At 46.6% G+C, this 23,046-nt stretch overlaps 1 protein-coding gene across 1 annotated transcript in view; it reads right to left on the bottom strand.

Moving 5' to 3' along the window:
* The window catches only part of LOC139278084 (mixed lineage kinase domain-like protein), an 89,730-nt gene extending 67,390 nt beyond the window's left edge, over positions 1–22,340 (bottom strand). The window contains exon 1 of the mRNA XM_070896742.1: positions 21,978–22,340. The gene's annotated coding sequence lies outside the window, so the exon portion shown is untranslated. The remainder of the gene's footprint in view (positions 1–21,977) is intronic.
* Positions 22,341–23,046: the final 706 nt, after the last annotated feature.

The following is a 23,046-nucleotide window of genomic DNA, read 5'->3' as shown; positions in this document are numbered from 1 at the left end:
CATGGCCATCTCCCTTTGTGTGAACGCCTCCCCTTTGAGGTCCTCATCTGAGTCCTGTGCAGCAGAACTCGCTGCAAACTCACCCTCCGGAGAGACGGCTCCCAAACATCCCATTCCCCTTGTCTGTGCTGCAGCCTGCTAGGCCCCGGTGCACCACCCGGTGCAGATGCCTCTGCTAACTTAACCGCGTATTGCAAGTATTTCAGCTGGTGCCTGCGGGTGAGAAGCAGTGAAGTATTGCTTGGCTCCTCCTCCCCCTCGTTCCCCTCTTCTCCCTCGTGACTCAGTTGGGGGAGGCTCAGAGAAAGGCTGTGTTATGTTCAGAACAACTCCACAAGACTGTATATTGCAAGCTCAAACTGTTGTGACCTTGGTCTCTTTATTGTAACTCCAGAGTGAGGAAGCAGCACGGTAGATTACCTTTTATACCTGCTTGCCCAGGTGACCCTTAGGTCTCCCACAGGTGTGCCCCCTGGCGCAAGTCTTAAATATTGGTGAGGTTTACATACATACATAACATCACTTCCCCCCACCCCCAAAGTCTTAAGTACAAGTTATTTACAAGTTGAGGCGATCTGGCACTCTGCGTTCCCGGGTCGATCGCCTGAGTTGAATTCCTGGCCTGGGTGAGTTGGTCGGATCATTGCTGCACGGCCGCGCAGCTGGTCTGATCGGACTGACAGGCATTGTGGGTTCATCCTTGTGGTTGACAGCGAGGTCGATTGTGTTAGTGGATTGCTGGAGGCCAGGTCCTTTCACAGTGGTTCCTGGTTATCTGTAGTTCGCAGTTTGGTCTGGTCCAAATGCTTTCTGCGTTTGCCCATTACATGGTTACACAACAAATACTCCATCCCCTCTTTGGCTAATACAGTGCTAGCAGCCCATCTGGTGCCATGAACACATCACTTATTCTGATGTCGCATGGAGGATCCATACGATCATGGTACATTCTCTGTTGATAGCATACGGAAGGCCCGGTTCTGAGTGATTCAGTCCGGTGACTGCATAGCACCTGGGATAGCCGGGTCTGTGGGGAGTCTACCATGACACGTGTGGTGCTCGGCTTTATGATTTGGGTTGCCCGTTCCAGACTATTGTCGCTGACCCTAAGGTCTGGCAAGCCAAGGATGGCCGATATGGCCTTGAGACTTTCAGTAGTGGCGGGAGGCCGCGTGGTCCCGTGGATCCTGGGCCATGGTATGGAGGCTCCGGACCACCGACTGTGTGTAGCCTTCCTGCCTTTCTTTGCAACATTGTAGGGTTGCCCCATAGGGGGCAATCTGATGGGATGAGCATTTCGTCTTTGCAACATCTGTCTAGTGGTTCGTCGTTAGCAGGTGGTAACGGGAGATGCTGGCTGGTCCAGGTCATAGTCTTGGGAGCCGTTACGGTTGACCCCTCGCTTTCTAGCACTTCCATAACAATGAGCAGGTCTGCGGGCTGTGCCGTTTCCACCCTGGTGGTGGGCAATAGTAGCCAACTGAGGACATCAGCGCTGTTCTCAGTGCCTAGCCCATGGCAGATCATGTTACAGTGCATAGACAGTGTTGGACCTATTCGAGACAAAGCATTGATAATAGTGTCTCTGTTCTCCAAAAACTGAGAGATTGGCAGCTTGTCTGACTCGAGCAAATATTGGGACACTCTTTGGTACGTCTCTTTTGTCCCGTGAACGCAAGCTACTGCCTTGGTTAACTTATTGGATACATGTACAACTGGTTGGGGCTCGCCCGCTACTTTGGCATGCTGTACAACACGCCCGACCCTGTGTGATGACACATCACTTGCTACAAGTACTTTGTCAGATACATATACGACTGGTTGGTGTTCGCCCGCTACTTTGGCTTGTTGTAATGTACATCATTAGCCGCGAAAGTGCGCTCACATGGGTTACACAGTGCAAACAACTTAGTGGAATGTAGTGGATTCCTGGCCTTCTCAGCAGCTGCCCTTTTATCTTTGCCCCAAGCCCAGTCATCTTCTTTGCTGGGCAACACATGCCTGTTTTGTTGCGGCAATATCCCATGGTGTGGACGCACTCTCTTCCCGTGGTGTGGACGCACTCTCGTCCGTGTCCGTGATGCTGACTGCCGCGATCTTCCTCCCCAGGGATTCTGGCGTTGGGATCGTTTCGGCTAGAGTACCAATCTGCTTGGTCGACCTGGAGCCTCTTTCATCGTCGCGAAGAGGTCGTCGGCTTTGGGTGGTGGGTACTGCGCCTGTACCGCTGCTCGGTTGATCTTTACCTCCTCGTGGTCGTGATGAGTGGCTTGTGCCTCGGGGATCTGCAAATGGATCTGCACTTCGATGCCTGGTTCAGCTGAAGGTGGGAGCTTGCTCAGCCTTTGAACAAGGGAGACGTCGTTCACCGGAGAAGGTACACAGAGGTCTTCCCAGTTCCATCGAATCTTTCCCATCCACCTTCTACCAAGCAGCATTGGCCCATCACCTGAAACAATCCACAGTGGTAAATCATGCACCGCTCCCTCATGGGATACTCTTATGTCCACACTACCAATAACTGGTATCAGTTCCTTGGTGTAGGTGCGCAGCTTTGCCTGAATCAGGATCAGCTTGGGTCATTGTGCTCTGTCGCCCCACAGCCTCTCGAATGCCTTCTGGCTCATTATTGATTGACCTCCCACCGTGTCCAATTGCTTGGAGACTGGAGTGCCATTGAGTTTAACTTTTAACATTATCGGAGGGCTTTTGGTGGTGAAGGTGTGTATCCCATATACTTCCCCTCAGGTTGAGTTGCTACTCTTGCTCATTCAGCGTGATCGTCGCTGGTTCATCGTCCTCTCTTGACACTGCCACATGGCGAGTCAGAGGTCATTTGCACATTCACTGGAGGTGCCCCATTGTTCACAGCCCTTGCACACATAGTGCCTGAATCAACATTGATGGGCTCTATGACTGCCCCCGCAGCGGCAACATGGTGGTAATGGATACACATTCACGCCCCATGGCGGATTCTGAGTCACCCTAGGTCTGGCCTCTGCGGTTGTGTAGGCCCTGCCATGTACAGTTCTGCCTGCTGAAGGCATTATTTTATGCACAGTATTTGCCGGTGAGCTTCAATTCTATGAAGATATCTGTTTCGTGTTGTCGCTTGTGGATATGAAAGCCTGGGCTATCGTGATGGCCTTGCTCAGATCTAGGGATTCGGCAGACAGCAGTTTGCAAAGAATGACCTCGTGGCCGATTCAAGCAAGAAAAAGTCCCGCAACATTTCCCCCAAAGATCCGGCAAATTCGCACTGTCCCACAAGGCATCATAGGTCGGCGACAAAGCTCGCCACGTTCTGGCCCTTGGAGCGATGGTGCCTGTAAAAGCGATACCTGGCCATTAAGTTGCTCTCCTTCGACTTGAGGTGTTCCCGAGCCAGTGTGCACAGCTCTGTGTAAGTCTTGTCCGTTGGTTTGTCCGGTGCCAGCAGATTTTTGAGGAGGCCATATATCGAAGGAGAATCGCCCTGCGCTTGACCGTCGTCTCGGCCTAGTCCAGTTCGTTGGCCACGAAGTACTGCTCAAGATGCTCAACGAAGGCTTCCCAATCATCACCCTCAACAAATTTCTCAAGAATACCAACAGCAGTCATTACCACATGAAAGTTCATGATCTGTTACTCGTCGCCAATTGTTATGTTCAGAACAACTCCACAAGACTATTGTAAGCTCAAACTGTTGTGACCTTGGTCTCTTTAATGTGACTCCAGAGTGAGGAAGCAGCATGGTAGATTACCTTTTATACCTGCTTGCCCAGGGTGCACAGGTGACCCTTAGGTCTCCCACAGGTGTGCCCCCTGGCGGCAAGTCTTACCGATTGGTGAGGTTTACATACATACATAACAGGCTGCTCATGTGCTGCATGGTTATCTGACAGCATAAATGGCACAAGAATTAAAGTGAGGGCAGGAATGGAACAAGGAAGGCAGACAATATGAGGAGCTGGAAAGTGATAAGGCCTTCTGGTTTAATGGGGAGTGGGATGAGAAGAGGAGATAAAGACATCGTGGTTGCCCCGAATGAGCTCAATGTCTCCGCCAGTCATGGCGCCGACCACCTGTGCGCCAATGAGCCGCAGCACTCGCCCTCCAGCTGGCGCAGTTCAGCTTCCCCCCCCCTCCCCGCCTCCAGTCCGCTGCTGCTCCCTTCTGTTATGTGCCATCTTGGCCTGCAAAAGAAAGGAACCAGTGTGAGTCAGAGCCAGCTATGTATGTGGAAGATATGCCTGCCGTGGTTGAATATCTTTGAATGTAGGCAAGGCGTGAAATGAGGATGTGACTGTGAATAGGTACAGATGCTTGGTGGTTGCCAGTTGGGTAAAGTGCGGGTTTGCAGAGTGTAGGCTCAAAGAGTTGTGCAAATATGTACTCACATTGACCATCTGTCTGAAGTCGTTGAATTTCTTCCAGCAGCGTGCTGAGCCTCTGTTAACCATGGTGCTGGCTGACACTACCGCGGCCACCTCTGCCCACATGGCTATAAAAACCCTGCAGCATTGGCCTTCTCCAAGATGGAAGGAACAGTGCAACATCCCTTTTCTCCACTGCCCCCATCAATGTCGCCAATGCCAGGTCATTGAACCAAGTGGCCCTACTAAGAGGATTTGGAGCAACCACCTCAGAACTTCCAGCTCTCAGTGAAGACCAGCAATGATGAAAATGACCAGGTGCTGCCTGAAACGACATCCCCTTTAAGAACTGAAATGAGCAGGAGGCCGGTTATTGCTGAATGAAAGTCATCTGAAATTGGGTACAGCTCTGGTCACGGCGCTGCAGCACTGAGGCCATTTCCGAGGCGAAAATGCCTATTTTTTTACAATTTTGCCCTCGCCCTCCCCTCCCCTCCCTCCAGCCTGTTCAATCTTTCCTGACAGGTAATACCTCTGAGTTCTGGTATCATAAGAGCATAGGAAATAGGAGCAGGAGTAGACCATTTGGCCCCCTCAAGCCTGCTCAGCCATTTAATAGGATCATGGCTGATCTGATCATGGGCTCAACTCCACTTCCCTGCCCACTCCCCATAACTCTTGACTCCCTTATCGTTCAAAAATCTATTTATTTCCACCTTAAATATATTCAATGACCCAGCCTTTGCAGCTCTCTGGAGAATTCCACAGATTTATGACCCTCTGAGAGAAGAGTTTCCTCCTCATCTCAGTTCTAAATGGGCGACCGCTTATTCTTAAACTATGCCCCCTCGTTCTAGATTCCCCCACGAGTGGAAACATCCTCTCTGCATCTACCTTGTCGAGCCCCCTCAGTATCTCAAATGTTTCAATAAGATTACCTCTCATTCTTCTAAACTCCAATGTTTATAGGCTCAATTTGCTCATAAATCAACCCCCTCATCTCCGGAATCAACCTAGTGAAGCTTCTCTGAGCTGCCTCCAATGCAAGTATATCCCTCCTTAAATAAGGAGACCAAAACTATACGCAGTATTCTAGATATGGTCTCACCAATACCCTGTACAGTTGTAGCAGGACTTCCCTGCTTTTATACTCCATCCCCCTTGCAATAAAGGCCAACATTGCATTTGCCTTCCTGATTACTTGCTGTACCTGCATACTAACTTCTTGTGTTTCATGCACAAGGACCCCCAAGTCCTTCTGTATTACAGCATTTTGTAATCTCTACCATTTAAATAATAATTTGCTTTTTTATTTTCCCTGACAAAGTGGATAACCTCATACTCTCTCACATTATACTCCATCTGCCAAATGTTTGCCCACTCACTTAGCCTGTCTATATCCCTTTGCAGATTCTTTATGTACTCCTCACAACTTGCTTTCCCACCCATCGTTGTATCATCAGCAAACTTGGCGACATTACACTTGGTCTCTTCATCCAAGTTATTAATATAGATTGTAAATAGTTGAGGCTCCAGCACCGATCCCTGTGGCACCCCACAGTTGCCAACCGGAAAATTACCCATTTATCCCGATTCTCTGTTTTCTGTTAGCTAGCCAATCCTCTATCCATGCTAATATATTACCTCCAACCCAGTGAGCTCTTATCTTGTGCAGCAACCGTTTATGTGGCACCTTATTGAATGCCTTCTGGAAATCCAAATACCCCGCATCCACTGGTTCCCCCTTATCCACCCTGCTCGTTACATCCTCAAAGAACTCCAGCAAATTTGTCAAACATGATTTCTCTTTCATAAAACCATGTTGACTCTGCTTGACCGTATTATGCTTTTCCAAATGTCCTGCTACTACTTCCTTAATAATGAACTCTAGCATTTTCCCAACGACAGATCTTAGGCTTAAATAGTCTATAATTTCCTGTTTTCTGTCTCCCTCCTTTTTTAAATAGAAGTGTTACATTTGCACTTTTCCAATCCACTGCGAGTTCTCCAGAAACCGGGGAATTTTGGTAGATTACAACCAATGCATCCACTATCTCTGCAGCCACTTCTTTTAAGACCCTAGGATGCAGGCCATCGGGTCCAGGGGACTTGTCCAGCTTTAGTCCTAGTTTCTAATGAGTACAGGCAACTCTCGATTATCTGAGTCCTCGGGGATTGGGTTATGCCGGGTAAACGATTTCTCCGTTAGAGCGAGTTGACATTACAGATAATGCTTACAGTACTGCAGGTGTGCTCTAACCAATAGCTGTAGCGTATCTTCTAATCCTTGAATTCTAGTCCTCTAGATCTAAAGACCATTAGGCTTGTTGATTACTTCCTGTAACTGTTCATGGCATTTTAATAAATTATGAGAGGCAGTGGACCTGTATGTGAGCAGCAGCGGCAGCTGAGGCAAGGCAGAGCGCTTAAAACCAGCGCGGCAAGTGCAGGCTCGACAGAGGCAGTGGACCTGTGTGCGTGCAGCAGCGGGAGCTGAGGCAAGGCAGAGCACTTAAAAGCAAGGCTCAACAGACAACATTCGAAAGGAACATCAGAGTTTCAAAGTGACGTCACACACACGGAATTTTAAATGTCGTTACAACGGTTTCCCGTTGCATTCGTGTGCGGATAATCGAGAGTTGCCTGTACTTTTTCTTTAGTGACAGTGATTGTTTTAAGTTCCCCCTTCCCTATAGCCCCTTGATTATCTATTATTGGGATGTTTTTAGTGTCTTCTACTGTGAAGACCGATACAAAATATTTGTTCAAAGTCTCTGCCATTTCCCTGTTCCCCATTATTAAATCCCCAGTCTCATCCTCTAAGGGACCAACAAGTAAATACTTTAGTTACTCTCTTCCTTTTTATATACCTGCAGAATCTCTTACTATCTGTTTTTATATGTCTTGTTAGTTTACTCTCATAATCCATCTTCTCTCTCTATTCTTTTTTACTTTATTACTCTCTCTATTACTTTTTTAGTCGTCCTTTGCTAGTTTTAAAAAAATTCCCAATCCTCTGGCCCTCCCACTAATGTTGCCAACATTGTACGCCATTGTTTTAAATTTGATACCATCCTTTACTCATTAGTTAGCCATGGATGGTTCTCCCTTGTAAATGTTTATAAATCATCCTTGTAAATCTTTTTTGTATCCTCTCCAGAACCCCTATATCCTTTTAATGATATGGAGACCAGAACTGTGCACAGTACTCCAAGTGTGGTCTAACCAAGGTGCTAAAGAAGTTCAACATAACTTCGCTGCTTTTCTATTCTATCCCTCTTGAAATGAACCCCAATTCTTTGTTTGCTTTTTTTATGACCTTACTAACATGTGCCACTGCTTTTAGTGATCTATGTATCTGTACCTCCATTTAGACAGTTAGGCCTAGAAATTCGTCTCGGGCGGTGGCACAAAACGAGCGGTATCGGATTGGCCGCCCGTTATACGCAGTGCCTGATATTCAGATGCATTGACTGTAGTAGACCCGAATATCAGGCTCTGCGGATAATGGGCAGCCGATCCGATATTGCCCCCTTTGCGCCACCACCCAAGATTAATTTCTGGGCATTATTTTCTAAGGATTATGTGGTCTCCTTATTCTTCCTACCAAAATGCATTACCTCACACTTGTCTATATTGAAGTTTGTTTGCCAATTACATGCCTATTCTGCAGGAGAGGGCTCTGAGCTAGTTAGAGTGGGTGAGAACTCAGATGAACAGGACCCCAAGAAAGAATGCAAAAGGCAGGAGGCAACAGAGCAGAGTAACACTGGGGTAAGTGTAAACCACAAGGTGATAGGAAGGGACAATATGTAAGACTATAAAGGGGCTGCAGGAGGGGTCAAAACTAAAAATCATGGTTTAAAAACTAGTATTAAAACACTCTACCTAAACGCACGAAGCATTCGAAATAAAGTAAATGAGTTGACGGCACAAATCATTACAAATGGGTATGATTTGGTGGCCATTACAGAAACGTGGTTGCAGGGTGGCCAAGACCGGGAATTAAACATACAGGGGTATCTGACGATTCAGAAAGATAGACAAGAAGGGAAAGGAGGTGGGGTAGCTCTGTTAATAAAGAATGATATCAGGACAGTTGTGAGAGATGATATTGGATCTAATGAACAAAATGTTGAATCATTGTGGGTGGAGATTAGAGATAGTAAGGGGAAAAAGTCACTGGTGGGCATAATTTATAGGCCCCCAAACTTCATGGTGGGGCGGACAATAATCAAGGGAATAATGAAGTCATGTGAAAAAGAAACGGCAGTAATCATGGAGGATTTTAACCTACATATCGATTGGTCAAATCAAATCGCGTGGGGTAGCCTTGAGGAGGAATTCATAGAATGCATACGGGATTGTTTCTTAGAACAGTATGTTACAGAACCTACAAGGGAGCAAGCTATCTTAGATCTGGTCCTGTGTAATGAGACAGGAATAATAAACGATCTTCAAGTAAAAGATCTTCTCAGAATGAGTGATCACAGTATGGTTGAATTTGTAATACAGATTGAGGGTGAGGAAGTAGTGTCACAAACGAGCGTACTATGCTTAAACAAAGGGCACTACAGTGGGATGAGGGCAGAGTTGACTAAAGTAGACTGGGAACACAGACTAAATGGTGGCACAATTGAAGAACAGTGGAGGACTTTTAAGGAGCTCTTTCATAGTGCTCAACAAAAATATATTCCAGTGAAAAAAAAGGGTGGTAAGAGAAGGGATAACCAGCCGTGGATAACCAAGGAAATAAAGGAGAGTATCAAAGTAAAAACCAATGCGTATAAGGTGGCCAAGGTTAGTGGGAAACTAGTTGATTGGGAAAATTTTAAACGACAGCAAAGAATGACTAAGAAAGCAATAAAGGAAGATAGATTACGAAAGTAAACTTGCGCAAAACATAAAAACAGATAGTAAAAGCTTTTACCGATATATAAAACGGAAAAGAGTGACTAAAGTAAATGTTGGTCCCTTAGAAGATGAAAAGGGGCATTTAATAATGGGAAATGTGGAAATGGCTGAGACCTTAAACAATTATTTTGCTTCGGTCTTCACAGTGGTAGACACAAAAACCATGCCAAAAATTGCTGGTCACGGGAATGTGGGAAGGGAGGACCTTGAGACAATCACTATCACTAGGGGGATAGTGCTGGACAGGTTAATGGGACTCAAGGTAGACAAGTCCTCTGGTCCTGATGAAATGCATCCCAGGGTATTAAAAGAAATTGCGGAAGTTATAGCAGATGCATTCGTTATAATCTACTAAAATTCTCTGGACTCTGGGGAGGTGACATCGAATTGGAAAGCAGCTAATGTAACACCTCTGTTTAAAAAAGGGGGCAGACAAAAGGCAGGTAACTATAGGCCGGTTAGTTTAACATCTGTAGTGGGGAAAATACTTGAAGCTATCATTAAGGAAGAAATAGCGGGACATCTAGTTAGGAATAGTGCAATCAAACAGACGCAACATGGATTCATGAAGGGGAAATCATGTTTAACTAATTTACTGGAATTCTTTGAGGATATAACGAGCATGGTGGATTGAGGTGTACCGATGGATGTGGTGTATTTAGATTTCCAAAAGGCATTCGATAAGGTGCCACACAAAAGGTTACTGCAGAAGATAAAGGTACGCGGAGTCAGAGGAAATGTATTACCATGGATCGAGAATTGGCTGGCTAACAGAAAGCAGAGAGTCGGGAAAAATGGGTCCTTTTTGGGTTGGAAATCGGTGGTTAGTGTTGTGCCACAGGGATTGATGCTGCGACCACAACTGTTTACAATATACATTAATGACCTGGAAGAGGGGACAGAGTGTAGTGTAACAAAATTTGCAGATGACACAAAGATTAGTGGGAAAGCGGGTTGTGTAGAGGACACAGAGAGATTTAGATAGGTTAAGCGAATGGGCTAAGGTTTGGCATATGAAATACAATGTCGGAAAATGTGAGGTCATCCACCTTGGGGGAAAAAAAAACAGTATAAGGGAATATTATTTGAATGGGGAGAAATTACAACATGCTGCAGTGCAGAGGGACCTGGGGGTCCTTGTGCATGAATCCCAAAAAGTTAGTTTGCAGGTGCAGCAGGTAATCAGGAAGGCGAATGGAATGTTGGCCTTCATTGCGAGAGGGATGGAGTACAAAAGCAGGGAGGTCCTTCTGCAACTGTATAGGGTATTGGTGAGGCCGCACCTGGAGTACTGCGTGCAGTTTTGGTCACCTTACTTAAGGATATACTAGCTTTGGAAGGGGTACAGAGACGATTCACTTGGCTGATTCCGGAGATGAGGGGGTTACCTTATGATGATAGATTGAGTAGACTGGGTCTTTACTCGTTGGAGTTCAGAAGGATGAGGGGTGATCTTATAGAAACATTTAAAATCATGAAAGGGATAGACAAAATAGAGGCAGAGAGGTTGTTTCCACTGGTCGGGGAGACTAGAACTAGGGGGCACAGCCTCAAAATACGGGGGAGCCAATTTAAAACAGAGTTGAGAAGGAATTTCTTCTCCCAGAGGGTTGTGAATCTGTGGAATTCTCTGCCCAAGGAAGCAGTTGAGGCTAGCTCATTGAATATATTCAAATCACAGACAGATAGATTTTTAACCAATAAGGGAATTAAGGGTTTTGGGGAGCGGGCGGCTAAGTGGAGCTGAGTCCACGGCCAGATCAGCCGTGATCTTGTTGGGTGGCGGAGCAGGCTCGAGGGGCTAGATGGCCTACTCCTGTTCCTAATTCTTATGTTCTTATTAATGTTGGAGAAGTCCAGAACCAGGGGTCACAGTCTAAGGACAAGGGGTAAGCCATTTAGGACCGAGATGAGGAGAAACTTCTTCACCCAGAGAGTGGTGAACCTGTGGAATTCTCGACCACAGAAAGTTGTTGAGGCCAATTCACTAAATATATTCAAAAAGGAGTTATATGAAGTCCTTACTACTAGGGGGATCAAGGGGTATGGCGAGAAAGCAGGAATGGGGTAATGAAGTTGCATGTTCAGCCATGAACTCATTGAATGGCGGTGCAGGCTCGAAGGACCGAATGGCCTACTCCTGCACCTATTTTCTATGTTTCTATAAGTTTATTAATGTCTTCCTGTATTTTTTGCAGTCCTCCTCTTTATTAACTACAGCCCCCAATTTGATGTCATCTGCAAATTTTGAAATTGCACAAGTCCAAATTGTTTATGTAAATAGTGAACAACAGTGTTCCCACCGATCACTGTGGAACTTTACATCATTTGCCAATCTGAGTAACTACCTTTGACCCCTACTTTTAGTTTTCTATTTTGGAGCCTGCTTGCTAGCCATTCTGCTACTTGTCTCCCAACTCCACATGTTCCGATCTGAACTGAGTCATGAGTCTACTTTGAAGGCTTTTTGGAAATCTAAATTATATCATATCTTTGAGTAAGGATTCCATTATCTTTCCAACCACCAACCTTAAGCTAATTCGTCTATAATTCCCTGGACTTGTTCTATCTCCCTTTTTATATGGGAATGGCATTAGCTGCCCTCCAGTCCTATGGCACCATTCCTTTTGCTAATGAATTTTGGACAGCAGCTGTTGGTAATGATTCTGCTATTCCCATTTACACCTCCTCTCGACCCATCTGTTATTTCTTTACTTGTCCCATTACCACCTCCTTTTGCCTTGCACAATCATCCCTTTTATCATTTAATCTCTCCTGCCCTCCACCCTATCACAGGCCTTCTCCTTTTGTTCTTTCCTCCCTTTCCCTGCCTCTGTACTTGCTTAAAACTTGTTACATTGCGAACCTTTTCCAGTTCTGATGAAAGGTTCTGACCTGAAGCGTTAACTCTGCTTCTCTCTCCACAGATGCTGCCTGGCCTGCTGAGTTGCTCCAGCATTTTCTGTTTTTATTTCCAGCATCTGCAGTATTTTAATTTTGTTAAAAAACAGCTCGTCTGACACTTTTGCATGAAGATGTCATTTTACAGAACTGAGAGGGTACAATTATCAGGAAAGACTGAACAGGCTGGGGCACTTTTCTCCAGAAAAGAGGTGACCTGATTCTGAAAGGGTTTGATTGGGTAGACAGAAAAGTTGTTTCCACTTGTGGGAAATCCTAAACTAGAGGTCATAAATACGTCACTAAAAAATCAAATAAGGAATTCAGAAGAAACTTCTTTACTCAGAGAGTGGTTAGAATGTGGATCTCGCTATCACAGGGAATGGTTGAGGTGAATTGCATCATGTATTTAAGAGGAAGCTGGATAAGTGTAAAAGGGAGAAAGGAATAGAAGGATATGTTGATGGGGAGAGTTGAAGTAATGTGGGAGGAGGCTTGTGTGGAGCATAAACATCAGCATGGATACCTGTTGTGCTGAATGGTCTGTTTCTGTGCTGTAAATTCTATATAGTTTTACATACCATTGCCTTTTTAACTGTGCATTGTTAACAAGAGGCAAAGGAATCATGAACTTTACAAATGATGAGAGGATCTTGGAGTTGCCCCATGAATTCCAAACAGTTTAACACTGGAGTCCTTTGCCATCTGTCATCAACTATGAGCCCGAGAAAGAAGATTCAAAGAAACCTTCTGATGTCTGCCGTTATGACAATACTACAGTATTACTAACCCGCCAGGGACTGACCAGAATAGAGCCCTTTGAAGTCCTCATATAGTCAGGAATCTTGATAGCTTGGAATATTAAGGTACTCTACAGCTGAGAGCTTGGATAGTAATGTAATCAAGGGATATGGGGATAGTGCAGGAAAGTGGAGTTGACGTAGAAGATCAGCCATGATCCCATTGAATGGCAGAGCAGGCTCAAGGGGCCGAAGGCCTACTCCTGTCTCTAATTCTTATATTCTTAAGTACCTCAATTGTCTTTCTATCTGAGAAGCATGCATTTTGATTAATGCCTGATGTTCTCAAGTTAGGGATTGTGTTACATGTTCTATTATGAGCTTAATTATCGAACAATGTCATGAAGCCCGTTTTATGTTGAGGATTTGTTACTGGATGAAGCCTAAATCGGTACTCTCCTCTCCGGTACAGGCAGAATTTGATCATATTACCCTGTATAGAAGTAGAAAAACTTATATTTAGATAATACCATGTCTCACACAATCACTTTACGCACTGAATTATTTTGAAATGCTTTGAATGTTATGTAGGCAAGTGCGGCAGCTACTTTGTACACAGCAAGATCCCACAAACAGCAATGAGATGAATGACCAGTCAATCTGCTTTTGGTGTTGTTGGTTGAGGGAGGGGTGATAGTCAGGGCACGGGTAGAACTCCTTGTCTTTCTTGGAATAGTGTCATGGGATCTTTAAGATTCATTTGAATCAATGGTATAGGCAGACAGTGCCTCGACTTAACCATTTATCTGAAGAGTTGCACCTTGTACAATGCATCAGTTGCCCCACACTGCACTGAAGTATCAGTGTAGGATATGAGCTCACACTCCTGAAATGAGGCTCAAGCCCAAAATGTCTTTACCCAGGGGCAAGAGAAGAACTTACATTTATATAGCACCTTTCACGGCCTCAGGCTGTCCCCAAGTACTTTATAGCCAATAAAGTACTTTTGAAGTATAGTCATTGTTGTAATAGAAACATAGAATATAGGTGCAGGAGTAGACCATTCAATATGATCATGGCTGATCATTCACCTCAGTACCTCTTTCCCGCTTTCTCTCCATACCCCTTGATCCCTTTAGCCGTAAGGGCTATATCTAACTCCCTCTTGAATATTTCCAATGAATTGGCATCAACGACTCTGCGGCAGGGAATTCCACAGGTTAACAACTCTCAGTGAAGAAGTTTCTCCTTATCTCAGTCCTAAATGACCTACCCCTTATCCTAAGACTGTGTCCCCTGGTTCTGGACTTCCCCAACATCGGGAACATTCTTCCCGCATCTGTCCTGTCCCGTTTCTATGAGATCCCCTCTCATCCTTCTAAACTCCAGTGTATAAAGGCCCAGTTGATCCAGTCTCTCCTTATATGTCAGTCCAGCCATCCCAGGAATCAGCACTCCCTCAATAGCAAGAACGTCCTTCCTCAGATTAGGAGACCAAAACTGAACACAATATTCCAGGTGAGGCCTCACCAAGGCCCTGTACAACTGCAGTAAGACCTCCCTGATCCTATACTCAAATCCCCTAGCTATGAAGGTCAACATGCCATTTGCCTTCTTCACCGCCTGCTGTACCTGCATGCCAACTTTCAATGACTGGTGAACCAAGACATCTTGGTCTCATTGCACCTCCCCTTTTCCTAATCTGCCACCATTCAGATAATATTCTGCCTTCGTGTTTTTGCCCCCAAAGTGGATAACCTCACATTTATCCACATTATACTGCATCTGCCAAGCATTTGCCCACTCACCGAACCTGTCCAAATCACCCTGCAGCCTCTTAGCATCCTCTTCAGACTCACTCCGCCACCCAGTTTGTGTCATCTGCAAACTTGGAGATATTACACTCAATTCCTGCATCCAAATCATTAATGTATATTGTAAAGAGCTGGGGTCCCAGCACTGAGCCCTGTGGCACTCCACTGGTCACTGTCTCCCATTCCGAAAAGGACCCATTTATCACGACTCTCTGCTTCCTATCTGCCAACCAGTTCTCTATTCACGCCAGTACATCACCCCCAATACCATGTGCTTTGATTTTGCACACCAATCTCTTATATGGGACCTTGTCAAAGTCCAAATACATCACATCCACTGGTTCTCCCTTGTCCACTCTACTAGTTACATTCTTCAAAAATTCCAGAAGATTTGTCAAGCATGATTTCCCATTCATAACTCCATGCTGACTTGGACCGATCCTGTCACTGCTTTCCAAATGTGCTGCTATTTCATCCTTAATAATTGATTCCAACATTTTCCCCACTACTGATGTCAGGCTAACCGGTCTATAATTTTCCATTTTCTCTCTCCCTCCTTTTAAAAAAAGTGGTGTTACATTAGCTACCCTCCAGTCCATAGGAACTGATCCAGAGTCAATAGACTGTTGGAAAATGATCACCAATGTATCCACTATTTCTAGGGCCACCTCTTTAAGTACTCTTGGATGCAGACAATCAGGCCCCGGGGACTTGTCAGCCTTCAATCCCATCAATTTCCCCAACACAATTTCCCGCCTAATAAGGATATCCTTCAGTTCCTCCTTCTCACGAGACCCTCGGTCTCCTAGTACATCCGGAAGGTCATTTGTGTCTTCCTTCGTGAAGACAGAACCAAAGTATTTGTTCAATTGGTTTACCATGTCTTTGTTCCCCATTATTAAGTCACCTGAGTCTGACTGCAAGGGACCTACGTTTGTCTTCACTAATCTTTTTCTCTTCACATATCTATAGAAGCTTTTGCAGTCAGTTTTTATGTTCCCGGCAAGCTTCCTCTCATACTCTATTTCCCCCCCTCCTAATTAAACCCTTTGTCCTCCTCTGCTGAATTCTAAATTTCTCCCAGTCCTCAGGTTTGCTGCTTTTTCTGGCCAATTTATATGCCTCTTCCTTGGATCTAACACTATCCTTAATTTTCCTTGTTAGCCATGGTTGAGCCACCTTCCCTATTTTATTTTTACTCCAGACAGGGATGTTCAACTGTTGAAGTTCATCCATGTGATCTTTAAATGTTTGCCATTGCCTATCCACCGTCAACCCTTTAAGTATCATTTGTCAGTCTATTCTAGCCAATTCACGCCTCATGCCATCGAAGTTAGCTTTCCTTAAGTTTCTGAATTAACTGTGTCACTCTCCATCTTAATAAAGAATTCTACCATATTATGGTCACTCTTCCCCAAGGGGCCTCGCACAACAAGATTGCCAATTAGTCCCTTCCCATTACACATCACCCAGTCTAGGATGCCAGCTCTCGAGTTGGTTCCTCGACATATTGGTCAAGAAAACCATCCCTAATACACTCCAGGAAATCCTCCTCTATCTCATTGCTACCAGTTTGGTTCGCCCAATCTATATGTAAATTAAAGTCGCCCATGATAACTGCTATTCCTTTATTGCAGGCATCCCTTATTTCTTGTTTGATGCTGTCCCCAATCTCACTACTACTATTTGGTGGCCTGTACACAACTATCACCAGCGTTTTCTGCCCTTTGGTATTCCGCAGCTCCACCCATACCGATTCCACATCATCCAAGCCAATGTCCTTCCTTACTATTGCATTAATTTCCTCTTTAACCAGCAACGCCACCCCGCCTCCTTTTCCTCTCTGTCTATCCTTCCTAAATGTTGAATACCCCTGGATGTTGAGTTCCCAGCCTTGGTCACCATGGAGCCATGTCTCTGTGATGCCAATTACATCATATCCATTAACTGCTATCTGCGCAGTTAATTCGTCCACCTTATTCTGAATACTCCTCACATTGAGGCACAGAGCCTTCAGGCTTGTCTTTTTAACACACCTTACCCCCTTAGAATTTTGCTGTAATGTGGCCCTTTTTGTTTTTTGCCTTGGGATTCCCTGCCCTCCACTTTTACTATTCTCTCTTCTATCTTTTGCCTCTGTCTCCCTTTTATTTCCCTCTGCCTCCCTGCATAGGTTCCCGTCCCCCTGCCATATTAGTTTAACTCCTCCCCAACAGCACTAGCAAACACCCCCCCAGGATATTGGTTCCGGTCCTGGCCAGGTGCAGACCGTCCGATTTGTACTGGTCCCACCTCCCCCAGAACCGGTTCCAATGCCCCAGGAATTTGAATCCCTCCCTTCTGCACCATTCCTCAAGCCATGTATTCATCTGAGCTATCCTGCGATTCCTACTCTGACTAGCACGTGGCACTGGTAGCAATCCTGAGATTATTACTTTTGAGGTCCTACTTTTTAATTGAGCTCCTAGTTCCCTAAATTCATGTCGTAGGACCTTATCCTGTTTTTTGCCTATATCATTGTGCACCACGACAACTGGCTGTTCACCCTCCCTTTTCAGAATGTCCTGTACCCGCTCCGAGACATCCTTGACCCTTGCACCAGGGAGGCAACATACCATCCTGGATTCTCGGTTGCGGCCGCAGAAACACCTATCTGTTCCCCTTACAATTGAATTCCCTATCACTAATGCTCTCCCACTCTTTTTCCTGCCCCCCTGTGCAGCAGAGCCACCCATGTGCCATGAACTTGGTTGCTTCTGCCCTCCCCTGATGAGTCATCCCCCTCAACAGCACCCAAAGTGGTGTATCTGTTTTGCAGAGGGGTGACCACAGGGGACCCATGCACTACCTTCCTTCCACTGCTCTTCCTGTTGGTCACCCATTTACTATCTGGCTGTGGACCCTTTACCTGCGGTGAGACCAACTCGCTAAACGTGCTATTCACGTCAATCTCAGCATCGTGGATGCTCCAGAGTGAATCCACCCACAGCTCCAGTGCCACAATGTGGTCTGTCAGGATCTGCAGGCTGATACACTTCCCGCATACGTAGTCGTCAGGGACTCCGGAAGTGTCCCTGAGTTCCCACATAGTACAGGAGGAGCATAACACGTGTCCGAGCTCTCCTGCCATGACTTTCCCTTAGAATAAGTTCATTTGGTAATAACAATGCTAAATGTTACTTACTGAAAAAAGAGAGAAAGAAAAGCTACTTACCAATCACTTACCCTCCTTGGCTGTGATGTCACCTTTTGATTTCTTTCAACTTCTTTTTTGCCTTCTCCCTGTAGCTGCACAAACACGCCTCACCAACAAACTCCCCGACGCCTCTCGCGGCCTTTTTATAGGCCTCCGACCCCGGACTCTCGCCTCACCAACGAACTCCCCGACGCCTCTCGTGGCCTTTTTATAGGCCTCCTACCCCGGACTCACGCCTCACCAACAAACTCCCTGACGCCTCTCGCGGCCTTTTTATAGGTCTCCGACCCCAGGCTCACACCTCACCAACAAACTCCCCGACGCCTCTCGCGGCCTTTTTATAGGCCTCCGACCCCGGGCTCACACCTCACCAACGAACTCCCCGACGCCTCTCACGGCCTTTTTATAGGCCTCCGACCCCGGACTCACACCTCACCAACGAACTCCCCGACGCCTCTCGCGGCCTTTTTATAGGCCTCCGACCCCGGACTCACGCCTCACCAACAAACTCCCGGACGCCTCTCGCGGCCTTTTTATAGGCCTCCGAACCCCGCAGCCAATTTGAACACAGCAAGCTCCGACAAAGAGCAATGAGATAATGGCCAGATCATCTGTATTAGTTATTGGTTGAGGGATAAATGTTGGCCAGGACACCGGGAGAACTCCCCTGCTCTTCAAAGAATAATAGCCGTGAGATCTTTAACGTTCACCTGAGATCGCAGATGAGGCCTCTGTTTAACATTTCATCTGAAAGACGGCACCTTCAACTGTGCAGCACTCCCTCAGTATTGCACTAGAGTATAGACTAGATTTTGTGCTCAAGCCTCTGGAGTGGGATTTGAACCCGCAATCCTCTGATTCAGAGAGTGAGAGTGTCACCCACTGAGCCACAGCTGACACCCATACGGCGCCATAACTCCAGCTCGAAAAGAAAGGTTGGGACCCGGATACCCCGGCTCCTGACCTCAGATAGAAATTCTGCTCGGCCATGCGAGGGGGCGGAGCCTCCGTCCACCCCTTACAAACCCAGCCATGTCTGAGAGGGAGTCCTCACACTGGGAGTCCCCATTTTCCCAGCTCATAAGGGACTCGGCTTAAGATTGGAGGCTGGCGGGCCAAGTCGGACCAGACGTATCAGCCTCCAGAAGTGGGCCCCACGGAGCAGGGGGGGGGGATCCAGATCAGGATCGTAGCCTTGCCCCCTGAAAATGGGTAAATTTATATTCGTATTGGCCCCTTACACTGGGGACTGAAGCGTGGGATGTCCGGGAGAGAGGCCTAGGTTACACCTGAATAGTTGGTGGCTGTCAAGAGCATGTGGCGGGTGGGCACACAAGGTGCACCCATAATGGCACAGTGGTCCCCTGAACAAGAAGTGCCCTCCCATCGACTGAACTGTGGAACGCACCGGAGGGCATCACTGAGCGCAATCTCAGCGTAACCGGTGGGATCGTGGCCAACTGATCTTTGTCCCTGCGGTGTGCCTATATATTGCAAACATTAAGAGGGCGGGAAGCTCACTATGTAGCAATCGGGTGGACAGGAATTCTGGATGACCTCCTTCTCCCTAATCCGGGGTCAATTATATTCATTGTAACTCAGAACAAACCGGCGATCAAACCAGCTGCAGTGAGTCAATTTGTCCACCAGCTGAGTCATTGGGGAATCCAACTGCGATGTCGCCCTCAAGTACTATCAGGTTGAGAATGTTTTTTTTTACTATTCACATAGTTTTGGATTGCTCCAGCAAACAGTCAGTACAGACACGGTGGGCCCATTGGCCTCCTTCTGCGCTATAATTCTATGGTTCAGATGGATGGGATTTTGATTATATCAGTCAAGGCTGGGTTTGAACCGAAATGTTGTTCAGCACATAACCCACTGCACAGCCCACTTCCATCCCGAGGCAGCCATAATTCAGCTATTTTGAGAAAAGGTCTCTCTCGCCTTCGGCGGTAAATTACTAGAAATGGCTTATGACCATCTGCATTTCGCACGGTGTTACTGAGCTGTGGGGAGCAGAATTCCCAAGTTTGGACCTTTTTTAAAATGTATTAGTTTATGGGAAGTGGATGTCGCTGGCAAGGCCAGCATTTATTGTCCATCCCTAATTGCCTTTGAGAAGATGGTGGTGATCCTGAGTGTGGTCTAAGGGAGCTGAGGTCAGGGCCCTCTAGTAGGCTTCCGCACCCTTAACTAAGAAGGAATAAAAATCAATGTGGGGAGTGATGTCTGCCCATAGTCAAATAGCTGGCCTACACCCATTGTCCAAGCTCATGGCTACAGGATGGCCATCTGGGCAATATAAGAGAGGGCGATCAGCGCAAGTGGAATTATATCCCAGCATAAAAAAGCACAGGCTCTTTAACTCTATTTCCAGCCCAGATCACTGGGGTGAAATGAATATTAACAAAAGCCCAATTACTTTCAAAGAGGGTTATCAAAGCTTCAAAATAATGAGATACCCATGTCGCAGTGGCTCCTGTCACCTCCTGCTCTCAGGATCCCCCACCCCACCCCCCGCCAATAAATGAACTGTTTCAACTCCATTAACCAGGCCACTTTAGACCTTGAACAGAGGATGCTGAACACATGTTCCAGACTAAGATATCATTATCATAGGCAATCCCTCGAAATCGAGGAAGACTTTCTTTCACTCCAAAAGTGAGTTCTCAGATGACTGAACCATCCAATACGGGAATTACAGTCTCTGTCACAAGCGGGACAGATAGTGGTTGGAGGAAAGGGTGGGTGGGGAGCCTGGTTTGCCACATGCTCCTTCCGCTGCCAGCGCTTGTTTTCTGCATGCTCTCAGCGACAAGACTCGAGGTGCTCAGCGCCCTCCTGGATGCTCTTACTCCACTCAGGGCAGTCTTTGGTCAAGAACTCCCAGGTGTCGGTGGGGATGTTGCACTTTATCAAGGAGGCTTTGAGGATGTCCTTGAAACGTTTCCTCTTCCCACCTGGGGCTCACTTGCCGTGTAGGAGTTCCGAGTAGAGCGCTTGCTTTGGGAGTCTTGTGTCAGGCATGCGAACAATGTGGCCCGCCCAATGGAGCTGGTCGAATGTGGTCAGTGCTTCGATGCTGGGGATGTTGGCCTGATCGAGAACACTGACGTTGGTGCGTCTATCCTCCCAGGAGATTTGCAGGATCTTGCGGAGACATCATTGGTGGTATTTCTCCAGTGATTTGAGGTGTCTACTGTATATGGTCCACGTCACTGAGCCATACAGGAGGGCGGGTATCACAACAGTCCTGTAGACCATGAGCTTGGTGCCAGACTTGAGGGCCTGATCTTCGAACACTTTCTTCCTCAGGTGACTGAAGGCTGCTCTGGCGCATTGGAGGCGGTGTTGAATCTCGTCGTCGATGTGACTAAGATATTGGCAACACTGAAACGTCAATACATTCAGAGCTTTAGCGGAGGACTGGAGGAGCAGCAACACTTTGTCGCCTTGAAACTTTGACTGTTTCTTTCCTCCCAGCTACCTTCTTCCAAGCTGGAGAGCCCTTGTCTCCTCACAATTCAATTGTCTGTGCCTACTTGCATTGGATCGAGGGTTGCCTCCTGTGGCGGTATGTATTCCTGGGGGGGGGGGGGGGTTATCACTCGACCGTCTGCCTCCAACTGCCTCACACAGTCAAACAGCCCCACCCCCCCCATCTCTAATACTTTTATAACTAATAAAAGTTTTCGAAAAAAATTAAACAATAAAACACATTATTTTGAATGCTCTTGATTTGTTTGCTCTGCTGGGTTGGGTTGATCCCAGTAGTGTCCAGGAGATTGATTTACAGTTCCCAGAAACTCCGGGGTAATCCTGGAAGGGTAGGGAGGGGTGGCAATTTGGATCCAAGATACTGATCTGCATTAAGAGACTGTGCGGAGTCACAGCCCCTCCCCGAGTCATTCCATGCACTCCCCACCAAGCTGAGCTTGGAATTGATTTATTTTGGGGACAACAAAGGCTCGAGCGGCGAGCACAGCCTGGGGTGGTCTTTGTACAATAACGGAATGCGACCCGGGCACCAGGATCCAGATGGAGCGCCAGTTACCTGTTTTAATGGCTGGTTCGGCACCTGTCTGGGCGATGTGTTGCAGAGAAGCAGGGTAGCCGATTTTCTCCGCTCTCGTGGTCGCAGTCACTGAGCTTCCGGAAAGTTTCTATTTCAGCGTCCCAAGCGCTCGCCACTGCCCTCGTTTCTCTTCCTCCTTTCGTTTTCTCTGGGTCACATCACTTTTCAGATTTTTATGTTCTCTGACACTGGGTTAATTCCAGAGGACTTCCTTCCGAGTCGTACACCCACTCCCCCAATCTCACCCGAGGATCTGTTTAGAGATCTGTCAATCCAAGCTGCTCCTGCTAGCGGATATTAGCTGGGATGCAGGGGACTGATGTTAAAACGGTGTGGCTGAAGTGTACACAGCAAACCGGTACACACACACAAAGAATACAGTACGTGCACACATATAGTACATACAATCAAATACAGCAGGTACACACACACACACACACACACATAAACCAAGTACAGGAATGTTAACTTTCAGTGATTCGTGTACAAAGACACCCCGATTCCGCTGAACACCAACATTTCCCAATCTCTCACCATTTAAAAAATACTCTGCTTTTTTATTTTTCCTACCGAAGTGGATAACTTCACATTTCTCCACATTATATTCCATTTGCCATGTTGCCCACTCGCTTAGCCTGTCTATATCCCCTTGAAGCCTCTGCATCCTCAAAACTAAATACTTTCAAATTAAAAGACACACTCAAACAGCACAAGCACCACCCCTAAGTCACACAACTAAATACAGTCTAACCACACACAAAGTCATACTGTCCAGACACACACACAAACCGACTCTCAGACAGAGTACAAAGACACACATACACAAATGGACTCTCAGACATACTGTCCAAGCACACACACACACATACAGAACAAACATACACATCCACTCCCCCATATTACCACCCGGGCGGTGAAGATGAAAATCTACCCCTTTTTTCTTTACCCAATACCTGCGTTAGCTGGATGCACAGGGGGAAGACTGGCTGGAGGGAGCAGTACCTGATTGCTGAGGTGTCTGACTCAGAGTGCTGCTGCTGATATCTGG

The sequence above is a fragment of the Pristiophorus japonicus genome, chromosome 13, assembly GCF_044704955.1.
Source record: "Pristiophorus japonicus isolate sPriJap1 chromosome 13, sPriJap1.hap1, whole genome shotgun sequence".
Classification (NCBI taxonomy): domain Eukaryota; kingdom Metazoa; phylum Chordata; class Chondrichthyes; family Pristiophoridae; genus Pristiophorus; species Pristiophorus japonicus.
The sequence above is the reverse complement of the archived record's forward strand: the minus strand, read 5'-3'. Positions and strand labels throughout refer to the sequence as shown.